Source organism: Eptatretus burgeri, chromosome 4, assembly GCF_056783735.1.
Source record: "Eptatretus burgeri isolate ZD-2024b chromosome 4, Ebu_testis_v1, whole genome shotgun sequence".
NCBI lineage: Eukaryota > Metazoa > Chordata > Myxini > Myxiniformes > Myxinidae > Eptatretus > Eptatretus burgeri.
In genome coordinates, this window is record NC_140964.1 from 35,189,382 (window position 1) to 35,212,859 (window position 23,478).

Here is a 23,478-nt window from a genome sequence, read left to right on the forward strand (position 1 = left end):
CCATGCGGTATCTTCATCAACTGGGCTACAATGGGAGAGCAGCTCGGAGATTAAACCAGCCAACTTAAATCTTCCAACTCAAATTAAACTTAATTCCAAATTCCAAATTAAACCAACCATCTTCTTAAACCAGCCAACATTCAAAGAAGTGAGCTGACGAGATGGCCACCAGACCCTTGGAGTTTTGGCAAACTGTCATTTTTTTCAGATGAGTCCCAATTTACTCAATTTTCTGACAGTGGACGTGTATGTGTCTGGAGACTTCCCAGTTAGTCAGCCTGCCAAGACCCAAGAATATGCTTTAAAAAAGTTTTGATGGCATCGCTTGTTGATTTTTGGCCAATGGGTTCAAATGTAAGACTATACCATGGGGTCTCAGAATCATCTGGTGGCCAACCCGATTTTTGACCTTCAAGGTCAAATTTTCAAGGTCAAAGGTCAAATGGTTGCAAAAAAATTTTTCCCCCAAGAAATGTCCAGAATAATGTATTCTATCATTTAAAAGCCTTAAAGAACCAAAAAACATAACAGAAATTTCAGTATTTTACCATTTATTGACAATTTATAGGAAAACATGAAGAACTAGAGGGGGAGCACTCAGTCGAGTGCAAAACCTCCGCCGCCAATACTGCTAGGTCACTCAAGTGAAGCTGATATCCTATTCATTCAATTTGACATCAACAGTGCTCACAGAGTTATAGTTTGCAACTTTCCCTTTTACATACTCAATTTATTTGTCATAACTAGATTCCTTGAGACAAATTGATTTTACGTGGGTATATCCACCTGAAGTTCCAAAATCAGCCGCAATTATAATTTTGGCATGTTTTTTGTTGGAAATCACTTATAACATGAAGAAATGCAAAAAAAAAAATTCGAAATTTTGTTGAAAAAAAAGTTGCAAAAATTTTTTTCTCTATAACAATTTTTTTTTTGGGGGGGGGGGGAGGGGTTGGAAATCACTTAAAACATGTAGAAATGCAAAAAAAAAAAAAATTCAAATATTTTTTCAAAATGGCCGCCATAGCGGCCATATTGGATTTTGGACCTAGTCCAAAATCTAATGGCATGATCCTTGGACCATACCTAATCCCCCCACCAAGTTTCGTCGAAATCCGTCGAGGAGTTTTTCCGTAATACTGTTCACAAACAAACAAACAAACAGAAAGGGGTGAAAACAGTAACCTCCGATCTTCGATGACAGAGGTTAAATATGAACCAAAAACGTCGAATATCTCCATAATGGTTGAAATGACAGAAAACGCATTAAAAGTCTTTACAAACCAGTTTCAAATACAATGTAGACCGCTTCTAAGAATCACTTCAGGCCGGCCTGGTTTGATTCTTATAAGCAGTCAATTCTTATAGGCGATCTAGGCATACGCCGGTCAGAAATAATAATGCCTATGGTTGGGATTGCTGATAACGTGTGAAGGATGATGAAACCTTACGTCTTGAGTTCTAGGTCATGTGTATTGGGTAAAAGAGCCCAAGCCTCATTTTGCTCTGGGCCCCTACCCTTCCTTCCTTGACTACACCGTTGCTGTCTTTTACTGCTGGTCGGTCACTTTGCTGAAGGCAACACAATTCCTGGCCTGCTCAAGCAACTGCTTGTTTCACCTTCCGATTTTAGCTAACGCACAGAAAAGCAAGCAGAAAAATCCAATTCTCACCACTCTACCACATAAATGCTATAGCACAGACCATTCCTCGAAATGTGATAAGCAATATCCTCAGTTTCCATTCCCTGACTGGATGCGACACGGTGTCATCATTTGCGGTCAACGGAAAGAAGACATGTTGGCAGGTGTACAGCATCCAGAACTTCTGCATGGTGTTGGGCGAGAAGGAGCTATTGCTCATATTGAACAGTTTGTGTGTCGTGTCTACAAAACTCCAAGTTTATCAAAGGATGTGACACTACCAGGCTTGAAGTATTTCAGAAAGGCAAAAAAGCACTGGAAATGCTCCCACCAACACAGATGCATTGGAACTTCACTTGAAAAGAGCAAATTTCCAAACAAAGGTGTGGCTTCAAGCAGACAAGACTGAGATGGAACTTCCCACGCCAGCATCTACTGGGGCATTGAAGGAAAATTATGGTGGCCAGTTACAGGTGGTGTGGATAACAAAACCCTCTGTATCTCAGAGTTGTCAAGCATTGATATCTTATGGGTGTAAAACACAGTGCCATACATCTGCGTGTGGGTGCAATGGGTCAAAACAGGGGTGCATGCCCGTTTGTGCATGCTATGAAAATGGATGTCTAAATCCATATTCAATATAGCTCTAATCTTCAATGTTGTAAGATGTGGTTACATAAGCCAGTTTTCAGGTTTTTAATCATTCTCAATCTCATTTAAAGCTGACGCGTTAGCTTAAAATGCTTGCGCAGCTTAGGCCTACCTTTGAAATTTCTCCAAATGAATACAGCCAAAACACAATTTATTCTCGTTTTTGAACATTTCTTATAAGAATTACTTACCGTACGATACCAAGAGTTACCATGGTGAGTGAAATACAGCACTAGTACTGGACTGAAATGGTATCTTTAAGCACGATGGAATGTCCGTCAATATTTCAAGATCAGATGCAAGTAGCCTAAATCTGAAAATATACTCAAATAATGCAAAATGGGTGTATGTTGATGATCAAGGAGTTTACCAACCAGAATCATGGTATTTGAAACTGGTTTGTAAAGACTTTTCATGCGTTTTCTGTCATTTCAACCATTATGGAGATATTCGACGTTTTTGGTTCAGATTTCTTCATGTTTTCCTCTAAATTTAGTCAATAAATGGTAAAATACTGAAATTAGTTATGTTTTTTGGTTCTTTAAGGCTATTAAATGATAGAACACATTATTCTAGACATTTTTTGGGAGAAATTTTTTTTTGCACCCATCTGACCTTTGACTTTGAAAATATGACCTTGAAGGTCAAAAATCGGGTTGGCCACCGGATGATTCTGAGACCCCATGGAATGATCTTACATTTGAACCCATTGGCCAAAAATCAACAAGCGATGCCATCAGCACTGTTTTCAAGGGTCTTGGCAGGCTGACTAAGTCAAGAGTTCTCTTTCAAACCAATTGCAGCCAACTGTCAAACACAGTGGTTATTCAGTGATGGTGTGGGGAGCAATCTGGAGCACTGGCCAGTCAGAGCTTGTGGAGTGTCTCTACGATACATGTTTCTATCCTTGGGGATGGACTTCTCCCTGTCTTCTCTACTGGTCACATGGTCAAAAACAACACTGTTCATGGAAGATAGAGCTCCAAGCCACACTGCAAAAAAGACCAAATTAATAATGGTAGTACACAAATGGTATCAAGTGACTTCCATGGCCAAGTCATTTTCTTGAGATTAATCCCATTGAACACCTCTGGGCCATATTAGATGTGCATTGCTGTTTGCTAGTCTACTTACTGTTTATTTGCTCATCTCAATTATTACTTTAATCAGTGTTCAACTCTCTTGTTTAACTCCAACCAATGCCGAGTTCAGAAAGACATGATCTTAAACACCATTTTATATTTTTCTTTTCGAGTTTTAATTTACAATCTGCAACGTTCCATGATGAAAAATACTATACGCTGCAAGGTTATACTGTAAAGGTAATGGCTTCCATTGGAATAAGGAATGCTTCAAAAGCAATGTTATACTGAATTGATGAAACGATTATTATTCAGAAAAAATAACTTTCAATTCAATTTATCAATGCCTGTCATAATATTATTGTTTGAATAGATAAGTTCCCACTGTCCCAAATGTACACCCAATGTTGAGCCACATTCCTCAACGGATCTTAAAAACACCAATACTCCTTTCTTGGGTGTTAATCAAAATATGTGACAAAGGGTGATTAAAATAATCCTGAGAGTAAACAGTGGCACATTATTTGCTGAGTGCTTTATTGTCATCAGCAAACTCTTGGAATTGACTCATACCTTCTAATCTTGACCTTACTTTGACATGTAAGGCAATGTTCCAAGATCGTCTTTTGAATCACGTACAGTTCAACTGGTGAACGGTATGGTTCAACTGGTGGACGACGTGGTTCAACTGGTGGACGAAGCGGTTCAACTGGTGACTGGTGATCGACGCGGTTCAACTGGTGACTGGTGATCGACGCGGTTCGACTGATGCACGACGCGGTTCAACTGGTGCACGACGCGGTTCAACTGGTGCACGACGCGGTTCAACTGGTGCACGACGCGGTTCAACTGGTGCACGACGCGGTTCAACTGGTGCACGACGCGGTTCAACTGGTGCACGACGCGGTTCAACTGGTGCACGACGCGGTTCAACTGGTGCACGACGCGGTTCAACTGGTGCACGACGCGGTTCAACTGGTGCACGACGCGGTTCAACTGGTGCACGACGCGGTTCAACTGGTGCACGACGCGGTTCAACTGGTGCACGACGCGGTTCAACTGGTGCACGACGCGGTTCAACTGGTGCACGACGCGGTTCAACTGGTGCACGACGCGGTTCAACTGGTGCACGACGCGGTTCAACTGGTGCACGACGCGGTTCAACTGGTGCCCGACGCGGTTCAACTGGTGCACGACGCGGTTCAACTGGTGCACGACGCAGTTCAACTGGTGCACGACGCAGTTCAACTGGTGACTGGTGATCGACGTGGTTCAACTGGTGCACGACGTGGTTCAACTGAGAGTTGGAAATCAGTCAATTGCTTATAAGTTAAGGTTATAACTTCAAATATAATAGCTTTTGTATGTACTTACCAGTGCATATATGTGTGTGTATGTATAATATATCCATGTGTGTGTATGTCAGGTCAGGTCAGGTATGGGAGCATGTGTCAGAACAGCGCGTCACTGCGTCCACTTTCCACCGGTACTCCAGGAGCCTCTGTCTGGCCATCACCCAGGCAGATGCCAGACCCATCCCCATTTACTTGAGATGCCGGTCAACCTGCTGCAACCACGAGGCACGTGGTCGGCCCATTGGCCTCCTCCACTCACGAGACTCCCTCGCTGAGAGAATCTGGTGAGCAGGATCAGCATCAGGAAAACGAGCCACGTGTCCATACAGCCGCAGCTGACGCACACGGACTATGCAGGTAACAAATCTCACCCGAGTCTCTCTCAGCAACCGCTCGTTGGACACAAAATCTGACCAGTGATAGTCAAGGATTCTCCGAAGAGACCTGGTACCAAAGGAATTGAGTCTCTGTCTCAGATCCTTGGTCACAGTCCAAGTCTCGCATCCATAGAGCAAGACTGGAAGCACCAAGGACCTGAAGACTTGGACTTTCGTCCTCCCGCACAGGTACCGGCAGCGCCACACCCCATGATCCAGTGAATCCATGACTCCCCAGGCCCGACCCAGACGTCTATTGACCTCTGACTCACAGCCAGCAGAGACATGAATATCACTGCCAAGGTAAGTGAATCTCTCCATGACCTCAACATCCTCACCACAAACAGACACAGAGAGGACGGCAGTATCCAAGATGTCATTGAAAGCCTGGATCTTGGGGCCATGTCACACCTTGACGATTTAGCCAGCGTATGGCAACGCATCAAAATTGATCTAAAACGCTGGCGTACGCTGAACTATTGATGTTTTTTTCAGTTTTGGGCGTATTCATAACGAGTTGGACGTATGCATAATGTATTAGTAACGTACACAGAACGTTTCGATAACTTATATCAACCAATGCTTAGCGTGTTGTCGGCAGTCACAACCTATGCCCAACGATAGTCTAACTTATGCATAGCGCGGCAGCGTATGGCCGAAGATCACGTGGCGTAGCCTATTAATAGGCTGCCACTCAACGATTTAAATCATAACCACGAGAAATCGAAGTGTCAACAGCACCATCATGCCGAAGAAGAAAAAATAAATAAATAAATAAATAAACATGGAGTCTGGAACACTGACGGGTTCCTCCTGTGAAGCCCATTTTTATATACCAATTCCCCAAAACGCAGCCAATACGCCATTATACGGTAGCTGTAAGTTCTCTGGTCGTCTGGAAGACGTCAAATACGTCTACAGATGTCAATATGCGTTGGAGATAGGTTACACATAGGTTCAAAGCACGTTACTCATAGGTTAGAAATAAGTTTTGGGTATGCTAAACATTACCTCGACGTGTTTCGACTTATGAGCAACTTACAAGTAACGTGTGTCGACGTTTGTCAACGATCGCATAACTTGCCTACAACTTATGGCCAGCGTATGCGGAACGTGTGAGTCATACGCTGGCATACGTCGAAAATTTTTGAGTATGCTTAAAATTTGTCGATGAGCTCGGCATACTACGACGTATGCCAGCGTGCTCTTAACATATACAAAACTTACCCATAACGTATTCGACGTGTGCCAGCGTATTTGCCAAATTTTTCATACGTCGGCATACGCTGGCTAAAACGTCAAGGTGTGACAGGGAATTTAGTGTTGACCCAAGAAACCCGTAATCCCAGCAGCTGCGACTTCTCATTCAGCACCGAGAGGGCCCCCAAAAGGATATCTAAAGTGTCCGCAAAGATGACTGTATCATCTGCAAAATTAAGGTCCGAGATCTTGACATTTCCCAACGATGCACCGCAGCCTGATCTCTCCAATATCCTCCCGAGAATCCAGTCCATACAAGTGCTGAAAAGCATGGGGGCCAGTACACACCCCTGATGAACTCCAGTAACAACTGGAAATAAGTCAGAGATGGTACCACCACATTTCACAGCACTCTTTGTACCAGAGTAGAGTTCAGACATCAGATCGATCAGTTTTGGTGGCACCCCACGAAGACCAAGAATCCTCCAGAGGGCATCCCGATTCACTGAATCGAACACTTTACAGAGATCAACATAGGCTGCAAGCAGCCCCTGCCGAAACTCTCATCTGCGTTCGGTGAGGACTGAAAGAGCAAGGATACGGTGAATCGTTGACCTCTTTGGTGTAAAGCCTGACTGCTCTGGACGGTGGTGCTCAAGCAGATGGTGGAGAACCCTATCAAGAATTATCCGAGCAAAGACCTTGCCCGGCACTAAGAGCAGAGTCACCCCTCAGTAGTTGTTGCAGTCTTGGCGATCACCCTTCCCTTTCCAGAGAGGGACAACAATGCCCCTCTTCCAATCAGTTGGGATGATGCCTGTGTTCCAGGCAGAGCACAAAACTGCATGCAACGACACAAGTGCAGCATTTCCACTAGCCTTGAGAAGTTCAGCATGGATGCCACAGATCCCTGGAGCTTTACCCCATTTCAATCGGTTCACCGCAGCCTGTGTTTCCACAAGCGAAGGTGGACCACATTTGATTGGAGGGTCAGCAACAGGGATTGTAACACCCTTGACGTCCAACTCGATAGCTGGTGGATCAGCCTGGTACAACCGCTCAAAGTACCTGGCCCAGTGGCCCTTCACTTCAGACTCCTCTGTCAAGAGCCTACCACTCTCTGCTCTAACTGCAGTGCTCTGAGGGATGGGCTTGGATGAACGCAATGCGCGAATTCCCCTGTAAGCGGGACGAGAATCACCTGTCCACAGGTGATGCTCTACCCCCTCACAGATTCCTCGCACATAGGCGGCCTTGTCCACCCTTAGTGCACTACAGTTTTACGGCTCAGCTCCCTGAACAGCTCAGCTCTGCCATTCAGCCTGGCCCTGCGACTCTGGTCAATGGTATCCAGTGTCCCTTGAGACAAAATTCTTATTTGCCCTGCGGTGTGTTCCAAGAAATCCACTGGCAACATCAAGGACGGTGGTCTTGAAGGCACTGCACAAATCTTCAGGACCCCCCCCCAAAGCACCCAGACCCCCCAAATGTCCACTCATCCTGTTCGCAAACTCCTCAGCTACCCTCTCATCCTTGAGCTTGCCAACATCCAGCCTAGGCTGAGATGGTACCATTCTCCCGGATTTCAGGTGTAGCTTTAGAGTTGCTACAACAAGCCGGTGGTCACTATTGAGGAACTGAGCACTCCGGTAGACCCTGCAGTTCTGGATCACCCTGCAGTTCTGGATCATTCTCCAGCGACCATCAATGAGGACATGGTCAATCTCCTTTACCACACCACCAGCATTGGAATACGAAGTCCAGCGATGAGCTTGTGGGCGCTGAAACCATGAACCAGCCACCCTAAGTCCATGACTTCTTGCAAAGTCAAGGAACTTAGTGATATTCTTGTTCATAGTTCCTGACCCATGGGGACCAACACATGTCTCATAACCATCCCTATCAGTTCCAGTCGATGTATTGAAATCCCCCAAGGCGAGAAGTATATCTCGTCTGGGGCACTGATCAACCACAGACTCGAGCGTGGCGTAGAATGCATCCTTCATGGTGAGATCACTCGCCTCAGTCGGAGCATAGACAGAGACCAGGGAAATGACACCTAAGGAGTGACGAATCCTTAGTCTTATTATACGCTTGTTGACTGGTGTTACCTCAATTACCATTGGGGTCAGCTTATTGGACACAGCTACAGCAACTCCTTGAGTATGGTAACCATCAGAGCGACCAGACCAATAGTAGGTGTAACCACCCACCATTATCTCACCGCAATCCAGTCTCCGAACCTCAGAGAGTGCTGCAATACTGATGTTCAAACGCTTGAGCTCAGATGATAACAGAGACACGTGATCAATGATCATCCTCTCTTAAGGCCCGGTCACACCTTGACGTTTTAGCCAACGTATGCCGATTTTTGAATGTTTTTTTCTAAAACGCTGGCACACGTTGAATACGTTATGGGTAAGTTTTGATAACATTGAGAGCACGATGAAAAACACTGCCATACGTTGTTGTACGTTGGCTTTAAACGTTGTACTTTTTGGTTGTCCTCAAATTTTTTCATGCTTGAAATTTCACGACGTATGCCGGCGTATGACTCACACGTTCCGCTACGCTGTCCACAAGTTGTATGCACGGTCTGCGATCGTTGACAGACGTCAACACATGCTACTTGTAAGTTAATCATAAGTTGAGACACGCCGAGGTAATGTTTAGCGTACCCGAAACTTATTTCTAACCTATGATTAACATGTTGTTGGTACGTTACGCGATCGTTGCCACACATCGACAGACGTTACTTTTAAGTTACTCAGGCTGAAAGACGTCGGTATAATGGATCGTCCTTGCATCAGCGTCCACGGCCACGGCCAGGACACTTATTTGCAGCATTCTTCAAACTTTTCTTCGGCATGACGAGGATGTTCACACTTCGATGTCTAGCTTGGCTATGATTCCAATTGTCCATCGGCAGCGTCTATTTAAAATAGTCGAGTTTGAGCGTTTTAACACGTTCAGAAGAAACGCTTCAAATTTCAAAACCCCAGCGTCAAAAAACAAAGGCGAGTGACAGCAATTTAAATCGTTCATTGTAAACAATGAAAATAGCTGAGTTGTACCGTTTAAAAGTCGTTGAGTGTAAAAAAAATCCAATTGTTGAGCGCAAGCGTCTACTTTCAATAGTGGAGTTTGAGCGATTTAGCACGTTCAATAGAAACGATTAAAATTTCCGAGCGCCAGGGTCAAAAAACAAAGGCGAGTGACAGCAATTTAAATCGTTCATTGTAAACAATGAAAATAGCTGAGTCATACCGTTTAAAAGTCGTTGAGTGTAAAAAAAAATCCAATTGTTGAGCGCAAGCGTCTACTTTCAATAGTGGAGATGCAGCCATTTAAATCGTTGAGTGGCAGCCTATGAATAGCAAACCCCATGTCACCGGCAAAGATAAACTGCCGCACGATATGGATAAGTTAGGCTATCGTTGGGCATAGTTTGTGAACGCCGGCTTCACGATAATTATTCGTTGGTATATCGTATCTATAAGTAATCAAAGCGCTCTATGCACATTATTAGTTCATTGTGCATTTGTCCAACCCGTTATGAATAGACCTAAATCGTAAAAACAAGCTATAGCTCATTGTTGAAAAAGCCCCATAAAAAATTAGCCGCGAAGAACTTCGAATAATGGTGAAAAGATGTCTCCTACCCGTGGACACGCGGACGCAAGGACGATCCATCATAACCCACACCCTCCCCCTCACACTCACCTACTACTGCCAACATGAACAAACTACTACTAATACTAATACTAATACTGATACTGTTACTGCTGACATGGACATCGACTCAAAAAGGACTCGAAAACACTGTTGGGTTCCCTTTTGCTTTTATGAGCAGCATTTTTATATACCAATTCCCAAAACCGCTGGGAACACGTCTTTATATGGCAGTTGTAAGCTAGAAACACGTTAATTTTTTTTTGTCGACCGGAAGACGTCATTGGAATACGTCTACATACGTCAATGTGTGTTGGGACTACATAAAGAATTGGTTCAAAGCACGTCAGCCATAAGTTAGAAATAAGTTTCGCGTAAAAAAGACATTACCGCGACGTGTTTCGACTCATGAGTAGCTTATAAGTAGCCTTTGTGGACGTGTGTAAGCGTCCACATATCGTGTGTAAAACTTATCCCCATCGCATGCGGAACGTGTGTCATACGCCGAGTACGTCGTAAAATTTTGAACATGTTTAAAATTTCTTGACGTACTCTACTTACTACGACGTATGATAGCGTACTTTAGCGTTCTACTCACGTATACCAATCTTACTCATACCGTATTTGACGTGCCCCAACGTTTTAGACACATTTTTCTTAGGTCGGCATACGCTGGCAAGATCGCCAAGGTGTGACCGCGATGTTGACACTTCCATTTCTACGGCAGTTATGATTCGAATCGTTGTGCGTCAGCCTTTTAATCGGCTACGTCACGACATCGTCGGCGATGCGTGCAACGCGCTATGCCTAAGTTAGACTATCGTTGGGCATCGGTTGTGTAGGCCGACAACAGGTTCAGCATTCGTTGGTATAAGTTATCTATAACACAACGAAACGTTCTGTGTCCATTACCAATGCGTTATACATAAGACCAAGTCGCTATGAATACGTCCGAATCTTTAAAAAAAAAACATCAAAAGTTCAACGTAAGCCAGCGTTTTACATACATTTTAATACGTTGCCATCGCTGGCTAAAACGTCAAGGTGTGACCGGGCCTTTAGGGATAGGACATTCCAGGCACCCACCTGAAGGGACCGCCTCAGGTTATCCCAAGGAGACTGCCGTCTGGTGGACGACACCTTAGCACCACTCCGACACACTTTCTCGCAATCTGACCTGGGAATGTTACCCCGTGGTTTCCCTCCTATCATCAAAGATTGCGGGCCCCGAAGGCTTTGCCCCAATCCCGTCATCCGATGCGCTGCTTTGCGAAGGGAAGCTGCACAGGAGGGGTTTTCAGATTTTTTTGCGTTTTGTGGAATGAAGGATATTACGGTGGCCGGAGTGCAAATCCTGCCACCAAATGTGTATGTGTATGTATGTATGTGTGGGGTGTTTACGTGTGTGTGGTGTGTGGTGTGTGGTGTGTGGTGTGTGGTGTGTGGTGTGTGGTGTGTGGTGTGTGGTGTGTGGTGTGTGGTGTGTGGTGTGTGGTGTGTGGTGTGTGGTGTGTGGTGTGTGGTGTGTGGTGTGTGTGTGTGTGCGTGTATTGTTATGTGTCGCTTTCCTCTTGGAACTACGGTACAGTAATTGGTGTTCGTTTTAATTTAACTGGTGTACGACATGGTTCAACTGAGAGTAAAGCCATTTGGGTGACAAAAATAGTAATTGCCTTGAGGCTTGTGAAGGACCCAGAACAAAGAATGGATCTGGATGGAACAGAAGAAAAGGAACAAAAGAAAGAGATGGGGAAAACACCCCAACAGCAGGGACGAGGGCCAAAATAGAGGGAGACTTGGAGAAATAAAACATCTGGGGAAGAATGAGAGCTGGGGAGGACACACGGGGTGGACAAGATGGATAGAGCCACAAAGCCAAAACTGCAAACTTGGGAAGAGGTGGGATAATAGGGGTAGAAAGGATCATAGTTTTGGATTGGGGATGATCTACGATTGTGGTGAACAGCTGTCTTGAAAATCTGGAGGGAAGAATGAGATTGGAGAGAATGTGGAAGTTGGTTGCACAGGCATGAATAAAGAGGAACAAATGAGTGGAGATGAGCAGTAATTATCAATTTTTGGAGTTTCACCAGAAGGGGATTAATGGGGTACCACGTGCACCCTGCAGAAACCTGGCGGAGGACAATGCACGGAAAGGACAGAGGGTGAAAGACCAGACATAAAGCAGTGGACTGGAAGACAGAGAGACCACCGACTTGTCTGTGATGTGTAGGTCCAGAGACTCAGCTTAACCATAGTAGATTCCAATGACCTTGAAGGCCTTGGTTTCCATGGCATAAATTTGAGCAAGGTGTGAGGTCGGGGCGCGAGACCTGAGGGGAGAGCAGTACTTTATCAAGCGAGGGAAGCCAGACTTGTAGTCCGTGGGTTAAGGTGAAAAATTGTCTCATCTCTAGGAACAAAGGGAAAATTGTTTTCTTTTGAAAGCCCAATTCATATAGTTCACAAAAATGATGGGGGTGGGGAAGCATTTGGGAAATCCAGCTTTATGCTGTTTTGAGGTTGTTATAGCAACCAATATAGTGTCAAAAGGAAAAATCTATGGAAATATAGAAAGTATCATATTTAACTAACCAGATGGGCTACCAACATGATTTTTAATCTAAACTCATGGTTGTGATGATGGCTGTTATGGTGGAATACTTGTCATTACCCTTAGTGGTCAAGATCATCGGTCAAATTTAAGGTTGTCATTAAATTAGCCATTTTGGGGGATTTTCAATGTAATTATGCCTTCCAATTGACAGACTATGGCATAAAAAAAACACTGAAGGCGGAGAAATTTCACTCAATATGCCGTACCGACAAAATCTGAGGGCCGTGAACTGGTCCAATAGCGACTATGCGAGGGATGTAAGCTTTCAGAAAATGATCAGCTCTCTTCTCAAAGCACTTACAGTCAGGAAAATCGATCACATTTTGAATTTAAAGTATGGAAAGAAAGTTTTCGAGAATCAAATGTATAATTTAGAATGTAGAAAGACATTTTGCCATTAAAAAAACATCTTGGGAAATAATATAAAGTCTCAAACAAAGGTGGAACCCCAGATCACGGTGTAAACCTAGAAAGAAAACGGTTCTCTGGTCGACAGTCAACATCACATGAATCAACTATATATAAAGATGATTGTATCTTGTGCAATAAGAAAGTCAAATATCTTGGAGTGAGGGGGGGAGGGGGGGGAGATACCAGAAAGATCAATTGATCTAATTGTGTGATTTACGTGCCGATATAACTCTGCGTGAAACTGCCACTTCTTGATGCGTCTCAAAATTACTTCAATTCATTGCTAATGGCATCGTTGCTAAGGCCAAGGTCACATTTGCCATGGCGGCCGTGGGGTCTCCAAAATCTGCGGCCACGAGCAATTATAAAGCGGCCGCAGTATTTCCACGGTCACACAATGTAGCAGTCACATACGTTTTTATTTTTCGGGGAGCTGCATGGCGTATTTATAAATTGTGGAGACCGAAAACGTGGGGGTGCCGTACGGTGTTTGATTTGATGTCGCACAGTGACCTTAGGGCGTCGCTGCGGAGGCCATAGAATTTTCAAGGCAGACGCAAGGTGCCCGCAAGGCGACCGCAGGGGGACCCTAAGGCGAACGTGCTGCCAGACGGACGGTAACGAGTGGGTATACATACCAGCTCTTTTTTTCACTGAAATAAAAATATACCAGTATATATATATATATATATATATATATATATATATATATATATATATATATATATATATATATATATATATATATATATATATATATATATATATATATATAACTGAATATACTATAACTATAATATACCGTGGTGCCCCCAGAATCCGAATGCCCCATTGTTTGAACAAATTGGAATCCGAACAATTTTTTCGAGAAAATTTTGCCCTAAAAACCTAATACATTTTAAAAAACCGAACACAACGTGGCATTCATGTTTGTTCACGTGTCTCCCCCACCTGTTCGAGCCGCATCTTCGCGCTTTGTTCATTCAGTTCGTCGGTGGAAGTCCTCGTGAAAGCATCTCTCGTGTGTCGATCGATACTTTAGGCCTCAGTCACATTTGCTCTATGGCGAGGATACGGCGGCCGTATGCCCTCTGAATTGACAGAAACGTGCGGTGGCCGCAGAGAAACTGAGGTGGCCAAAGGGTGGCCCTACGCCGTTTGGCTATATTTTACAGGCCGTAAGGTCGCCGTGGAATTATAACGCGGAGTTATAACTTTTTTCATTTCTACGTTCGCCGTAGAAATTCGACAAGCCGAAAAAAAAAAACTGTTAAAAAAAAAAAACCCATTCGTTACCGTCCATCTGGCCGCACGTTCGCCCTAGGGCCCCTCTGCGGTCGCCTTTCGTCACGTGCCTTCATTAAGCCAATAGCGAAACCCATCATAATGTATTTACGATATATCGCGTATTTACGAAATATATAATGTATTTACGAAATTACAATACGATAAATGGAATAATCTTTAAATAGTAACGTCAACTTTTCGAAACTTTAAAGCAAATGTCCGAATATATTTAAAAGTTCATGATAGATGCTCTCAAAAGGCACAGTCTATGTGAGGATGTGTACATGTGCTCAGTATTTAAGGTGATCCGGATCTTAAATATACAAGAGCCGAGTCCGAGAGATTAAGGTTTTGTCTTCACAAGAGGAAGAAGAAGAGGAAGAGGAAGAGGAAGATGATGAAGAAGAACAACGCCGAACTCTCAACGAGCAGCGTTCGCTACACGAGACGCTGCTAAAAACATGCGACTGCTACATTGTGTGACCGTGGAAATACTGCGGCCGCTTTATAATTGCTCGTGCCCGCACACTGTCGACCCTCCGGCCGCCGAGCCAAATTTGACAGGCCTTACCTCGTGTTTTCTCCTTCATTTGTGATGTTTGTTTTTTAAATCATCTTGTGTTTTAATTAATAACAAAAAAAGCAATCCGATCACGTGGTGTGACGGGGACTGTCGGGCAAGGATTGAATTTCACAGCAAAACCAGTTGTAATTTGGAATATCCATGATTACGTCAGCCCAATGTGTTTGATGAAAGTGATTGTGGCTCTGCGGGCATCATGTTTGATGAGCTGCCCTGGGGGCAGCGCTCCCACAGAGTGCGCGAGCGATCGGAACCCAGGACGGAGCTCGAGCCTGTGTGGACCTTTGGATGTGGTGATTGTACCAGTTTACATACAATACACCGCACTGAAGGTCATTTACTCATCTTATTTTACCTTAAACATGGGTAATTTCAGTTTAAAGTGTCTTGAAAGTGGGTTTTCTTTGGGTCCACGAACGGATTAATTCACTCCATTATTTCTTATTGGGAAAATATTTTTGGAATCCGAACTTTTTGCAATCCGAACAGCCGCCTGGAACGAATTAAATTGGGATTCTGGGGGCACCACTGAGTATAGGCAAACACCTATACTCCGATCTCTAGCGGTAGCGCACGGTGGACGCACGTTCGACACAGACTGCCACGGAGGCCGTATGTAGGTGCACGGCGGGCGTAGGGGAACCGTGCATCGACCCTGCATTGCCCGCAGGTAGTCACACAGACCGCAAGGCCACCGTACGGCGACCGTGGAAATAGTGCGGCCGCCGTAATTTTTGGGGGGTTGGGAAAAATCCTTTTTCATTGAGAAGAGCTTACGGCAGCTGCACGAATAATGCAAGCCCACCGTACGCTCTACGTACGGTCGACATGGAACACATCTACATCATAGCTTGGCTTGTCGAATTGCTACGGCGAATGTAGAAATGAAAAAAAAGTTATAACTCTGCGCTACAATTCCACAGCGACCCTATGGCCTGTAAAATATAGCCAAACGGCGTAGGGCCTCCCTGAGGCCACCTCCGTTTCTCTGCGGCCGCCGCACGTTTCTGTCAATTCAGAGGGCGTACGGCCGCTGTATCCTCGCCGTAGAGCAAATGTGACCTAGGCCTAAAGAAGCTCATTATCATAGGTCCTGTTAAAAGAAATACACGCAAACCACAGGACGTGATACAGGTAGTAGTGGGCAAGGTGATGGTCCATCCGAGGAGGTATACGAGATTGCATCAGCAAAGACACACTCAGAAGTTATTGATTATGTTTGTCAGATGTCATGTGTAAACAAAGGGGATATTGTGATCCTAGCTCTGAGTGATTTATATCAAAAACTACATGAAAAAAAATCATATAATTACCTTCGCATTCTGCGAAAGGTTATGTTTTGGTCGGCGTGTATTTATTTATTTATTTATTTATTTATTTGTAATTTTGTGATTCCTATAACTCAGAAAGTATTAAACCGAATTGCATGAAATTTGGTGGGATGATTGGTTATTAGCCAGGAAGCATTCGATTAGATTTTGGGATCGTTTGGGTCAAAGGTCAAGGTCACGAAAAGGTCAAAATCGTCTTTTTACGATAACACAGTCAATTTTTATTCAATTTGCATGCAACTAACGCCAAAATGTTCAGAATTCAACGCCTCATCTTGTGATATGCAATATGACACAATGACGCCCATACTCTTGTTACCGGTTAGGGGTCAATGGTCAGGGGGATCACGACCTTGAAAAATATGCGGTTTTTGTCATAACGCGGTCAATTCTTGTCCGCTTTACATGAACCCAGCACCAAAATGTTCAGAATTTAATGCCCAATCTTGTGACACAATGACGTCATAACACATCACTGGTTGGGGTAAAATGTCAGGGGGGGGGTCACGCCCTTGAAAAATATGCGGTTTTCGGCATAACTCAGTCAATTCTTATTCGATTTGCATGAAACCAGCATCAAACGAGATTACCTTCTCTTGTTGAAACGTTGTATTCACCGAGCTTGCGAGTGAAGACTCGCCAAAACGACGCGAGTTGATTGTTGTTTAGTCCGTAGCCCCCGAAAGTCGGGGGGGGGGTCATGACATTATAGATATGTGGTTTGTGTCATAAGACCATTCATATGAAACCAGTTCCCCACACTCATACCAAGAACAAAAAAAAAGTAGTGGCGGCGAAGGTATGCGCTCTATGAGTGCCCGTTCTAGTTAGGAGCTGAGGTTGTAGGTGAATCAACAAGGGTTAATTTTCGCCGAAGACTTGAAACTGAGTTTGGTAACTCTATTTCATTCCGAAAAACGGAAACTGGGTGAGTGTACATCTCTGACGGGACTGGACCGGACAAGAAGCACTGCTGTTCATCTCTGCAATCCGATAAAGTCCATGAAAGGTTGACAGGCCTCGGCCCCCTTTTCTGGAGGAGTTGGATGAAAATTACATCACAATTCCTCTTTTGCTCCGAGAATTCCTCGAACCTTGCTTGGTGGTATTATTGAAGATGAGGTAGCAACACATACATGTGAATGTTTCACTTTCTCTTATGCAAGACAATATCTTCACTGCCACTAATGGTAAAATAAAACCAGCAAAATAGATTCTGTTTGCATGGGTTGTTCAGGCAATCATAAGCAACATCAAACTTATAAAGATTCTCAATCATTTAGGAGAAAGTCTATCTCTCTCCCAGTTACGAGAGATAACCACAGCACTTGCCATCCACAAATGTGGTGAGGATGGGAATGACTCAGTTGCACTTCCACAGTTCGTTCTTCAATGTGCCATGACTTGCCTGGGGTTTGACAACATTGATGGGAATGAGGAGACTCTATATGGCGGTTGCACACTCCATAGAGTAAATGGCATCATTGTGCAGGCTAGTGCACGTACTGTACCCCCTAAATCCCAAAGAAAAGGTATTCCAAAAAGCAAGAATGCTCTGTTCCCATCTCAAACACTGATTTACCTCTCTATGTTTCTCGTGGTCGAATGAACTCCCTTGTCATTTCTGTAACTCAGCCTGAAGCAGCAACTCCTGCTGCAGATCTCGCACTTCAGAAAAATACCATCTGGACCTTGGTGAGACAATCAAGTCCACAAAAACAAACAATCAGCGCATGGATGGGCTTCAACATCAGAATACGTGACGATGTCGAGGTCAGCAAAAACAATACAGGGTATCTACCTACTGACAATGCACCTGCCACAAAACTCTCAACAATTCAGGAGATACTGCAGTATTGTCTAAATATCAAGGAGCAACTTGACCTTGATAATATTGTCTGTGTCTCAGATCAGGCTCTCGATGCCTTGCTGGTCGAGATAGTCATGAACATTTGTACACACTATCAGTCAATCATCATCTTGATGTTTGATATTCCCAATGAGGATAATGATGATTCAGATGATGAGTTTTAGTCAAGTAAATGATGAAAATTCATTCCTGTTATTATAATCGATAGGCCATCCTCAAAAATATGGGTTCACTTACCAAAATGATGTTTACTGAGATATGACATTCTACGCATTCATAGTACTAAGAACCAGGTACTACTTTATTGGTTGCTATGTTAACATTATAATAGCATTGAAGTATTCGTAAATTATATTAGAGACCCAGTCATTATTTACATGCATTAGATCCAGTGCAGATCTATAATTGTTAACTGAAAGGGATATTTACAATGAAAAACCTTCACGTGTACGCTCTCTTCCTGGCACAGAGCGAAATCCACACAAGCGCGATGTTTCACCTGGCCATTATTATTTAACAACCATGTCCCATCCTGTGCCTCAAAAACCTCGTTATTTCTGATCATTTTGTTTTCCAGATCTCCTTTATTTATATCCGTTCATTCTCATTGATCTTTATCCCTTCGTATGAACATTTTATCCATTCGTTCATGATGATTTTTATTAATATGTTGCATTTGTCCCATTAATTTTTTTGATGTAGCCTCCTGGATGTACATCGCACCCACTTCTTGGCTCGACAGCCCAGGAATGGGGGAGGTTTCTTACCCTAACCTCCTCACAAATCCCAAAACCTGGCTCACTTCCTTTCTCCGAGCTGCTTCCTTGTACCGCTATCTCCTGCATATCTAAAGTTTTGTGCAGCAGCATTCTTCCTGCACATGTCAAGGAAGCATTCTTCCTGCACACTTCATTGTGTTCTCCAGACACCAATTAACTATAAATTTAAAAGGTTCCAAATCCCACACTCCTGACACCATTGTAGCATTGACGGCTCAATGAACGTTGAGCTCGTCACGGCAGGAGGGTAAAATCCCGTGATGTTCCGAGTGGCTTAACTCCTGTGGAGACGTTCCGGATTGTGGTGCCTTGAAAACCTTGAAGCTTTTAAAACCAACAGGGTTATTCCCAAAAACCAAAGAAGGTAACCAGGGGATAGCGATCACGACGGAGGAGACAATGGCGGTTGGAGGTGGGGAGGAAACACCGACTCGATAATAAATAATTATATGCAATGAGAATAAAATAAATCTAAGGCACCTCACTTCGGACTCAATCACAGGCAGGAAAGGATCAAACACCAGGTGGATTCAGCTGCTGGTGGACGAGCAGGCAATGATGAGGTGAGCAAACAATGAGGGAGATGAACAGATTTCCGGTTCTGGGTTTGGAGCGACGGCAGGGTCTCTCAGGGCTCTCTGCTGACTTTCTCAAAGTTAAGTTTCCGGTCGTTATCTGTCCTGTTTTAACTGTTTATTTTCTCACCTACATGCGACTGTGTGTTCCTAATTCGGTTTTGTTTCAAAAATCGTGCTATTTTGTGAGTTTTTGTCAACCTTGTCTTAAAGGGTTCCTTGAGGCCTACCCATCCTTCCCCTCTTGGTGTACGATCGTTTTTATTTGTATTTTATCTCTATTACCTTCAATTCCTATTTTCCTCACTTTCCCAACGTCCCCCATCCCTCCCAACTAAACACTCTGTTTCTTGTCTAAAATCCAAAACAAAACAACAAAAAAACCACTACCTTTCTCCTTGCATACACACGAGTCCCAATCACTCTTCCTCTTCTGCCTCTTTTTCTTCTTCTTGCATACCATCTTTATTCCACTTGAGCTGACCCACTCTCGCCATTACCTTCACGATTTCTTCCTACAACCTTTCATTCTTTGATCTTACCTAATCTCCTAAAATACATCAAAAAATAATCATCTTCCTTGTAGCCTTTCGAACTATACACCTTCTGTAACCACGTGTCTCTCTCCACCCTCTTCGTGATATGTTTCATCGACCCAGCAGCTTTACTCTGCGTTTACAGTTCCAAATTCACCATACACCTCCACGATTTTACTTCAACCTTCCCTTTTCCAAATGTTACGCAATTCTTATTTAAAATAAATAAATTCACTTTTGACTATACACCTCCCAAAGCCACGTGCTTCTCCCATAACCACGTGATCTGCTTCTATTCTCTGCGATTACAGATCCAAATTCACCATTCACCTCACAATTTCCTCTACAACCTTTCCATTACCGAATCTGATGAAAACTCTCTCAAACAATAATAACAATAATAATAATAATAATAAAAATGATCTTTTAGAATGCTTCACCTTCCTCCTTCAGAAGTGTGGGACTCATTACTGTATCATAATGCACAACTCTTCTTCTATTTCTACAGACTGCTCTCAATTTGACCTTTCCTTCATACCTTGCCTGAAAAATCCAACTGTTACCAACTTCTATCTTCCCATCCAAACTCTCTCTTCCTCATATGTGGTGACTTCAATTGTCATCATGCCAGTTGGCTAGGTGTGGGTATCTCTCTCACCTGTCATGGCACTTCAGCAAAAGCTTTCTGCAACGCATTGGGACTGATTCAATCGGTCAATTTCCTGACCCGGATCTCAACCAATGGTACTCGATCTCTTCTGGATCTGATTTTGACAAATTTCCCTGAAAAACATCTGCTGTTCTTCCTCCGCTCCAATCGGTTCTTCAGACCACGTGCTTGTCAAAGTGGACATCTCTCTGGCTGTTATCAGAGAACCACCTCAGCGCTCTTGAGTCTGGCATTTCACTCAATCCCACTGGCAGGGTCTCCAAGCAGCCATGAAACTTCTAGACTGGTCTCCCATCACTACTTTCTCCAACATCAACTCATCCTGGGAATTCTTTCAAAGAAACTTGCTCTCCCTCATGCACAGATTTATCCCTCTCGTCTTCACTTGTCCTAACCTTCCTCCCTCCCATGGTTCACTGAAGCTTGTGGCCAGACAGTTGTGCTGAAACAACTTTCCTTTGCCTCATGGAAAGCAAACCCAACTGAGGGTAATCTCAGTTCCTTCCATAAAGGTCGGAACAAGTGTGTTTCTACTATCAGGAGAGCCAGAAACCAACATCTTTCGAAGCTCAAGTCTGAACTCTAAAACCAAATCCTGGAGGCGTCTAATCAAATCTGTTTCTGGTGCATGTTTCCCCTCCATCCCCTCCCTTACCTCAAATGTCCGCACTGCTGATACCGCACGTGAAAAGGCTGAATACCGAAACTCGGTGTTTGCATCGAAATCATATGTCCAAAACCCAACGCTTGCTGTACCCACCTTACGCAGTTGCACCCAACTGTCCTTGAACTCTGTGTCCTTTTCTCCTGACAAGGTGGAGAGCTTGCTGTCATACGTTGACTCAGATTCTGCAACCGGTCCAGACGGCATCAGCCCACATGTCCTAAACCTGCTCCTCTGCTCTTGCTCACCCTCTCTCTGTTCTATTCACCCTCTCATTTGCTCAATGTCATCTGCCATCTGCTTGGAAATCAGCAAACATCATTGCCCTGCATAAAAAAGGTGCAAAAACAGATCCCTGCAACTAAAGACCAAACAGCCTTCTCCCAATCATCAGCAAGGTTATGGAATCCATCATCAGTTCAGACATTAAATCCTTCCTCTTCTCCAATGGCCTGATTTCTGATCATCAATTTGGTTTCAGACCAGATCACTCGACCTGGAATATGTTGCTTCTGCTCTCCCAACAATGGATGGAGGTTCTCAATGCCGGACATGAAATCAGAGCCATATCTCCAGACATATCGCGTGCTTTTGACATGGTCTGGCACCCTGCCCTGCTCACCAAACTCTGTTCCTATGGTGTACAAGGCCATCTCCACTCATGGCTCGCAGACTTCCTCTCCTGTCACAGCAAACGTGTAGCCCTAAATGGAGTCCTCTCATCTCCTCTTCCTGTCCAGGCTAGAGTTCCTCAAGGCAGCATTCTGGGCCCTGTTCTTTTTCTGGTTTTCATCAATGATCTCTCCGACTCTGGAAAATCTTCTCTATCTCTTTACTGATGACTCCACCCTCTACCGGACCATCTGTCATCCCTCAGACTGGCAATCAGCAGCTTCTTCGCTCACTGCAGATCTGGGTAAAATTACAAACTGGTCCAACATGTGCAATGTCTTTCAACCTGGATAAATCTCACACTCTCACTATGTCTCTCCGAAAGGACCGTTTGGAAAACCCCCCAATCCACTTTCTCAACAATCCTCTGGAAGAAGTCCTTTCTTTCAAGCTTCTGGGTCTCACTATCTACCATGATCTTTCCTGGGAAAGCCACATATCCAACCTGGCCTCCAAAGCCATTCGCCGACTGGGAATCCTCTGTCGTGCAAAGTCCTTCCTCGGCCCACCTGAGCTCCTGACAACATACAAAGCTTTCAGCCACAACCTGATGGAGTCCTGCTTTACCCTTTGGGCTGGTGATCCTGCCTCCCACTTTCTCGGCTTCACGCTGCAGAAACCAAGGCATTTCGGATCATTGGCATTTCACGCGATGAGGCTGAGTCTTTGGGCCTCTCACTCTCTCACTGCAGACTGGTCGGTGGTCTTTCTGTCTTCTACAATCTCCTCTCCATTCTCCCCCCTGCTGTGTCTGCGATTTGTCCCCACCATATTTCCGCAGGGCTTTGAGGTCCGCTAACAACCCCCTTCTGGTAAAACTACCAAAATCATGAATCACTGCTCACCTTCACTCTTTAATTCCTCTTTTTTCCCCACCTTTGGAGTAAACTCCCTCACTCTGCTGAATCCCATTCTTCCCTCAAGGCCTTCAAAACAGCTGTTCACCACCACCTCTTATCCAAATCCTCGATCCTTTTTACCCCCGTTAATCCACCCCAATCCCACCTCATTCAAATTCCCTGCTTTCCTTCCTGAAAGTCCCTGTAGTGTCCATCTTGTATACCCCATGTTCCCCAACCCATCCCGCTCCCTTCCTCAGATCTCCTAATGTCTCTATTCCCCACTGTTTTGTCCTTCCCACTCCCTCCCCTCTTGTCTCATGCCCCCCTAGCTGGGCGTTGTGTGTTAGCTCTCACACGAGCCTCGATAAGGTATACAAAAAAAAAAAAACCATGAGGATTTGATGAGGGTAACGGAGGCAGCAGGCAGATGAAACAGGCACAGGGCGAAGACATGCAAGCACCAAGAAGGCATCACAGAGCAACCATTCTTTGTCCCTGGTTCACCTTCTCTCTCCTCCTCAGGTACAAATCTCCTCAGAAACTCTCTTCAGATTGTTCTCCTCACTCTTTATTCCTCCCTCACTTCATAATCCTCTCTCACAGACGATCCCCTCTCCCACCGTGTTGCCAACGAAATCTCCTGAGAGCGCAACTTCAATAA

General features: G+C 44.3%; 1 protein-coding gene and 1 long non-coding RNA gene across 2 annotated transcripts in view; one reads left to right on the top strand and one right to left on the bottom strand.

The window, feature by feature from the left end:
* The window catches only part of LOC147027797 (calpain-9-like), a 142,326-nt gene extending 118,986 nt beyond the window's left edge, over window positions 1–23,340 (bottom strand). The window contains exon 1 of the mRNA XM_085877414.1: window positions 23,322–23,340. The gene's annotated coding sequence lies outside the window, so the exon portion shown is untranslated. The remainder of the gene's footprint in view (window positions 1–23,321) is intronic.
* Window positions 23,232–23,478, top strand: part of LOC147027799 (uncharacterized) — a 19,575-nt gene continuing 19,328 nt past the window's right edge. The window contains exon 1 of the long non-coding RNA XR_015057280.1: window positions 23,232–23,339. This is a non-coding gene — a long non-coding RNA (uncharacterized LOC147027799). The remainder of the gene's footprint in view (window positions 23,340–23,478) is intronic.